At 44.2% G+C, this 7,659-nt stretch overlaps 1 pseudogene; it reads left to right on the top strand.

The window, feature by feature from the left end:
- Positions 1-5,520: 5,520 nt before the first annotated feature.
- Atpsckmt-ps1 (ATP synthase c subunit lysine N-methyltransferase, pseudogene 1) lies at positions 5,521-6,237 on the top strand (annotated as a pseudogene).
- The last annotated feature ends 1,422 nt before the right edge of the window (positions 6,238-7,659 follow it).

Here is a 7,659-nt window from a genome sequence, read left to right as displayed (position 1 = left end):
ACATTTTACAACAAGTTTTTACTCTTACAACGTGCTTTAAATTTTTGGGAGTAGCTGCTGATCCAGAAAAGATTCAATATTTCTTTTCAATATTTCAGACATTGGTCAATTAAGAGAAAAATCTGAAATCTGTGCCATGCATGTTGGCACCCATTTTCCTTTTTGGTTCGGAATGGGACTAAGGCAGTGTCAAGGGAGGAGATTCTCAATTGTTCTTCCAGGTCCTATCCTACTGACCAGTTGCTGGGAACAGGAAGATTCTGCATGGATTATTTGAGTTCCTGGTGTGATCCCCATACCTCTGGATAAAGGCTGATTCCCAATGGAACTCTACAGGCATAAAAGAGACTTTGGCATTACTGCGACAGTCATTGCTGCCATCGCCATTTCAGCCACTCCTGCTGCAGTGGCCGGTGTGGCCATATCTTAATCGGCAGCTGTCACTGGAACTGTGGATACACTCTGGAGAAGTCGCCATGGCATTGACTGTGCAGAATAGTGTTAATATTCAGATTCATTTGGTCATTCTTAATCTCAACCAACAAACTGCTCTCAATTGGACTTTCTCTGGGAAACCCATGTTATATCTTGTTCTGACTTTTATCATTCTATGTGTGTAACCCTGTTAAGGTCCTTAATAGCAACAAGGCTGTTGGATTTAATTGCTTATCTTGATTGCTCACTCTTAGCAGCTGCCCTTGGGCTGTTTTAAGGTACCAACGGATCCAGTCTCAGGCTGAAACCAAACAGGTTTGGTTTTCTTTGGCCGGGAATAATTCATCGGCCCAAATTAGGCTCAGTTTGTACAACAAGTAGTTAGCCAAAGATGGGCAACCTTCTGGGACCATACTCGCCTAAGACAGAAATCCTGAGGCTGGCAGGATTTTCAGAGACGGGAAAGAGTTTTGGAACCCCAAATTGATCCTAAGACAGGCGCTATTTAAAAAAATAAATTAAAATAAAAGAGGGGGAATTGTTAGGCCCTACCTTGGTGTTTCCCTTCCCCCTCGCTGAGCCTTTTAGCCTGCTATAGCAAGAAATTGTTTACAACCTTGGCAGCTGCTCTTAGCCCCTGATTTGGGGCTGGGACTTTCCATGGCACCCTTCCTCCCCACAGAGCCTTCTAGCTTGTTGTTGTTAAGAAGTTGTTTATGCCCCTGATTGGGCCCTGAACTTTCCACCACACAGACTTTTCCTGTTTTCCTGGTTGGGGATTTTCACCTGCCTTGTTTTCTGAGGCTTTTGCCTTCAGTATATAAGGAGATCTCAGTAAAGCCTTGGTGGCACTCTCTGAAAATGGGTGACCCGTGTATGAGTTTTCTTTCAATCCCGCAGACCTACGCCCGATATTCACACACTGGCGTTGTAGGCGCAGACACATTGATTGTAAACAAGCAAGTTAAATGCAAGATTCTGGTCAAGAGGATCAGTGTGCGAATTGAGCACATTAAGCACTCAAAGAGCAGAGACAGCTTCCTGAAGTAGCGGGAGGAGAACGATCAGAAGAAAAAGGAAGCCAAAGAAAAGGGTACCTGGGTTCAGCTTAAGCGCCAGCCTGCGCCACCCAGAGAAGCCCACTTTGTGAGGACTAACAGGAAGGAGCCTGAGCTGCTGGAGCCCAGTCCATACGAATTCATGGCCTAATGGACAAAAGGAAATAAAGGACCCACCCGTACTGAAAAAAAAAAAAAAAGAAAGAAAGAAAAGGAAAAAAGAAAAAGACATACTCAAGCAGGGAATAGGAGGGGGTGGAGAGGAGACAGGAGAAGGGTTAACCAAAACAAAGTATGTGTGGTAAAGCTGTGGAAATGTACAACCTTGTAACCCATGTCAAAAAGCAAAACTAGAGAGGACACTAGGCCACCTGAGGCATGATAGAGCAGAAAGTTAAAGGTTTAAGTGGAGCTGGAGACACAAAAGTGGGAAAATGAGGGGAAGGGAGGGTTAGCCCAAACTAGAGATGTATTTAGAAGTCTTATGAAGTCCCACTAATCTGTAAAAACAGGAGTTTGAACAGAAGTCCTATGCATGGGGAGACAATAGTTTCCCAGAAGAGATGAATTTCTCAATGAAATCTTCAGTGTGGCTATGGGTCGTAAAAATATCCCTCTGAGTTATTGGTCATAGAGGCTCCAGAAGAACAGCTATTGCTCTTGTTCTTGGTTTCCTGTCATAACTAGATGATAACTCCCCCTCCCCATTGCTGAAGATACCACACATCTGGTTGCAGGACCTAGTGATGTCAATACTGGACTGATCAGAAAACTCTCTCCTTGCTGGCTAGATTTCATTGGGCAAGGAGATGGCTATGCAGAACTATGGGTTCTATGCTATGCAGAAGGTGCTATGGGGGAGAAATGATCTTACCCAGTGCTGGACCACTAATGTTAAAATAGTAACATGCTAGGTAAGATGTGCCCACTGGTGCAATAGTGGCATATATGCTATAGGAGTAACCAAACACTTTCTGATTTTTTTCCACAGGAGAGAATGTATGCCTTATACCGTAAGGAGAGCATGGAATGTCAGTTTGAATTACTACTTGCTATACAGTTGGTGGACCTGTTTGGACAAGCTTAGGAGGTATACTCTTGGTGGAGGAAGTGTGTCACTGGGGCGTTTGTTTTAAGAATTTAAAGAGTTGCCTTATTTCAAGTTTGCGGATTCTGCTTCCCGCTTGTGGTCTGAGATGTAAGCTCTCGCCTATTCCCTCCTCCAGGACTGGTGTTTGCTGCAACACTTCCCCTCCATGATGGTGATAGGTTTTGCCTTTCTTAGGGTTTCTATACCTGTGATGAGACACCACAGCCAAAACCAACCCAAGGAGGAAGGGATTTGTTTGATTTACACCACCACATCCCTGTTCATCACTGAAGGAAGTCAGAACAGGAACTCAAACAGGGAAAAAAGTTGGAGGCAGAAGCTGATGCAGAGGCCATGGAGGGGTGCTGCTTACTGCCTGACTTCTCATGGTTTGCTTTCTTATAAAACCCAGAACTATCATCCTAGGGGTAGCACCATACATGATAAGCTGGGCCTTCCCCCCATCAACCACTAATTAAGAAAATGCCTCATAACCTGATTTTATGGAAGTATTTTCTCGATTTTGGTTTTCTTCTTTCAGATACCTCCAGATTATGTCAGGTTGACAAAAAACAAAAACACAAACAAGCAGACAAACAAACTACCCAGCATAGACTCTTATCTCTCTAGAGCCATAAGTCTATAGTAAACCATTTCTCTAATGGGTTGCTTCAGCCCTGGTGCTCTATCATGGTGATACAAAGGCAATAAGTGTATATGGTGGGGCAGTTTGCATGAGAAGAGCTCCCATAGGCTCTTGTTTTTAGATACATGGTCCCCACTTGATAGAACTATTTAGAAAGATTAGGAGCTGTGGCCCTGTTGAAGGGGGTGTATCAAAGGCAGACTTGTGGGGTTTTAAAAGACTCAGCAGATTTTCTGTGTTCTCTCCCCGATCTGCTACTTGTGGAATTGTTGAGATCTCAGCTATTAGTGCCACCACGGTTGCTCTGCCATCATAGACTCTAACTCCCTCAAACTGTAAGTCCCAATTCAACACTTCCTTTCATAAGTTGCCTTGGTCAGCATGCTTTGTCACAGTAGAAAAGTAACTAAGACACGAGGCTAGGGAAGTCATAGGCCCTAGGATGGACTGTATTGTTATTTGTTAAGGGCTTATTGTCAAACTGCCTTCTAAATATTTATGTTTATACCCATAGATTCATGCTTCTTTTGACCTTAAATAGAGAAGCCTCTTTCTGTAGTAGTTAATGCTTAATGTAGAAATCTGTTCAAAATGCCCAGAGTAAGTTTATCCATACATGGAACATCTGCATTGCCCTCCCTCTCCCAACAAGGATCAGGGAACATCCTAGGAGAGGGAACAAAATATAAAAGCTACAGGGTGGTAGGCTGGAGAGATGGCTCAGTGGTTAGGAGCACTGACTGCTCTTCCAGAAGTCCTGAGTTCAATTCCCAGCAACCACATGGTGACTCACAACCATCTGGAATGGGATCTGATGCCCTCTTCTGGTGTATCTGAAGCTAAAATTAATATTTTTTAAAAAAAAAGCTGGAGTATTGGGAGGCATGCTATGAAATGCTGTCTGAACATGACTAAACTCACAGCCGCTGTGGTTACCTGCACAAGATCAAGCCAGAATCTGTTGAGGAGTCCTTGACATCAATAGGATTAAAATATGTAACTTGTAAGTCTAGTAACTAGTAACACTAATCTAATGTTGTTTTAAGGATGATAATATAGAATTAAAGGCAGGGGGAAAATAGCATCTGTAAAGCCAAAACCCACGAGACACATAAAGATGCAAATGTGTTCATCTTTATGATCAAAAATATTCAAGACATTTGTAAAAAGATTCAAATGAAATTATATTCATTATTCACTGACAGAAAGACTATATATACACCATAAAGGTTTCAGTTCATCAACATGATTTCAATTAAAGACTTTGATGAGCTGATATTACAATACAGAGAGAAGAGAGAAAGACCTTCCCAGACATAAAGCCTCACCTGGACATCAAGATTTGCTTGAAAACTTAAATTGTCCATCATCAAGACAATGAGGTACTGCATAGATTATGCAAGACATAGTATACTTTATGGGAGCAAACTGTGTTCCACATAGATCAAATCTCAATGCATGATAAAATGGCTTTGAAGTTCACTAAAATCCAGAGTCACACTATACATCAAAAATGAAAAACAACTGGACCAAAGATTCTAATATGAAACCCTGACTTGGAAACTTCCTACAAGGTGAGACACTATATAGAACCAATAGAAGAAATGTTTATGCCTTTCACTGGGCTTAAAGCATGAGCCTGTACTAACGAATACGTGATGAAGAAGGTGAAAGATGGTGGTGTGATGGTGGGTGCCTGCACACCCAGCACTTGGCAGATGAATCAGTTCAAGGTCATTTTCAGCTAATATTGAGTTCAAGGTCAGCCTGGGTACATGAGACCCTGCCTGAAGGAGAAGGGGGAGGGGGAGAAGGAGGGAGGGGGGGAAGGGGGAGGAGGAGGAAGAGGAAGGAGAGAGGGAGGAGGAGAGGGAGGAGGAGAGAGAGGAGGAGGGAGAGAGGGAGGAGAGGGAGGGGAAGAAAAGAGGGAGGGAACAAATAGGTATGTTACCACAACATAACACTTAGACGAATGAGCGAGGAAGATTACTTAGCAGAAACCTGCTCTACACAGCAAGATCTCATCTCAAAAAACAAGGACACCCCAAGACATTGGAAGTGCCAATACCATGGGATATTTGCCAAGAAAAGCTGCAGGCATGGGGGTGAATGGGCCTAAGATAGGATCAAGAGTTACCTAGGATACAAATTTCTGGGCAAGTCTGTAAGTGTGGTTTTAGACTAGGTGAGTTGAGGTGGATGGCCCAACTAAGTACCATTCCATGGGTTCTGGGTCTTACTAAAAAGGAGAAAGGGGCTCCCCAGAAGTTTCACGCGATGGAGAGAGGAGAATGCCTGAGGAAAAGCAGTCGGCCTGTGTTCTTCCTACAAGTCCGGAATCTGACAATTCTGACAAGCGATTGGGGGTTCTTGACTGCTGGGGTCACTGGAGGTGCACTGGTGACAGTGTATGCTGTGACCACGCTGTTTTTCACGCCGTTTTTCACTCCGACCCTTCGGAAAGTTTGCCATTTGTGCCTGCAACTTTGGAGCAGGTTGAAATCGTTGTCAAGATGTTGCGGCACAGAAGTCCCCTGGTGGACATTGGCAGTGGTGATGGACGATTGCGATTGCAGCTGCAAAGGAAGGCTTCCCAGCCGTGAGGTATGAACTGAGTCCGTGGCTGGGTTCAGTACTCCAGCTACCGTACCCGGAGGGCAGCCGTGCATGGCTCCGCCAAGTTTTATATTTCAGACCTATGGAAGGTCACCTTTGCACAGTACTCCAATGTCGTTATTCTTGATGTGCCCCAGGTGATGTCACAGCTGGAAAAGAAGCTTGAGCTTGAACTTGAGGACGGTGCTAGAGTTACTGCCTGTCGGTTCCCTTTCCCACACTGGACTCCAGACCACACCACTGGAGAGGGCATCAACATCATGGGACTGTACGGCATGAGTGTTCGTTGACGGCCCGATTGTGAGCGGATCGGCCAGTAGAACCCCACGGAGACAGCCGAGCCGAGGGCTTCTTCATCCGAGACCCAGAGCAAGCTCCTTGACATTGAATGACAAGTCACAGCTGCTCCCCTTTTCTTCTTGAGAAAATGAACAGAAGCTCAGAGAAACATTTAAGTTTAAACCCTGCTGCTTTTTAAAGGGCAATTTCACACAGCCTGGGTTGGCCTTGCACTTCTGATCCTTCCACTTCTACCCACCCAGTGAAATGTGCTCTTAGTGGAACATTCTGGATGGGCTCACTACCTTTGCATTCACTGGGGTGCATGAACATATAAGTAAGGGACAATCTGTGGGTCAGAAGGCTGTCATCTCAGCAGCACGGTTTGATAGCTTGGGTGAAGAGGACGGGGCACTTACACAAACTGCATTTTTTTTCTCCTTTCTGGAGTTTGCAGTTAAATTTACTTTCTAAAAGATTCAGAGAGTGACATTTACATTTTATAATACTTACAAGGAACGCTGGTGGTTCACTATACTCCACTGATTGAATATGTACATGCACAACTGTGTGTAAATGGACTATGTAATATGCACATGTTTCAACATTGGGGAAATTGTGATAAATTGCGTGTGGCTTTAAAAAAAAACGAAAAAGGGAACAAACACTACTAGCCCCTGATCGTGTGTGTGTGTGTGTGTGTGTGTGTATGTGTGTGTGTAGTGACTGTGCACACAATGGCCTACTGCCTCAAGTGTCTCCCTTCTCCAGCACATGAACAATATCCTCAAACTGTGAACCAAAATAATAAACCCTTTCTTTATGTTGTTCTTGTCAGGAATTTCACCACAGTGATGAGAAAAATAATACAAACACACACACACACACACATACACACATACACACACTACACACACATGCACACCAAGTGAAGCTAAACTCAACAGATAGGGACTCGTTTGTCTGGCAGAAGAAACAACACGACAGGACAACACTCAGACTGTTCAATTACTGTCATTGCTCTTATCCAAGTCGACATGAAACAGCAGAAAAAGTTGAAACCATGATGTTTCACTGGGGAAGGAGTATAAAGCTCTAGACAAAGCTGGTTCTTAGAAAGAGTATAGCCATTAAAGAGAATCTCCTGCACCTCTGGGATAATGGGCAAGGAGACACCCTGAGTGTAAAATGAGAGTCTCAAATAAGAATGCTATTGAATGGATTCCCTGGGGCTGCAGGGAGCACACTGAGACCATCACAGCTTCAGTTCAAGGGGATAAGGCTATGTCTTGAGCTGGCAACAAAACTTTTCAGAATCATCCACATGGTTCTGGCTTTGTAGACATCCAAGTCGTAAGGCTGACAGGTCCATGGAACCTGGCACTAAGGTTCCAGAGAACTTGTACATCAGAGCAATGTGTGACAGGGTCAGAGTCCCACAAAGAGCTCTTAAGAGGCCATCTCTTAAAGCTGCCAAGGTGGAGCCTAAATTACAATGAGGGCCCCAGGTTGTTACAGATGCTGAGGTCATGGGA

This window comes from Rattus norvegicus, chromosome 16, assembly GCF_036323735.1.
Source record: "Rattus norvegicus strain BN/NHsdMcwi chromosome 16, GRCr8, whole genome shotgun sequence".
NCBI lineage: Eukaryota > Metazoa > Chordata > Mammalia > Rodentia > Muridae > Rattus > Rattus norvegicus.
The sequence above is the reverse complement of the archived record's forward strand: the minus strand, read 5'-3'. Positions and strand labels throughout refer to the sequence as shown.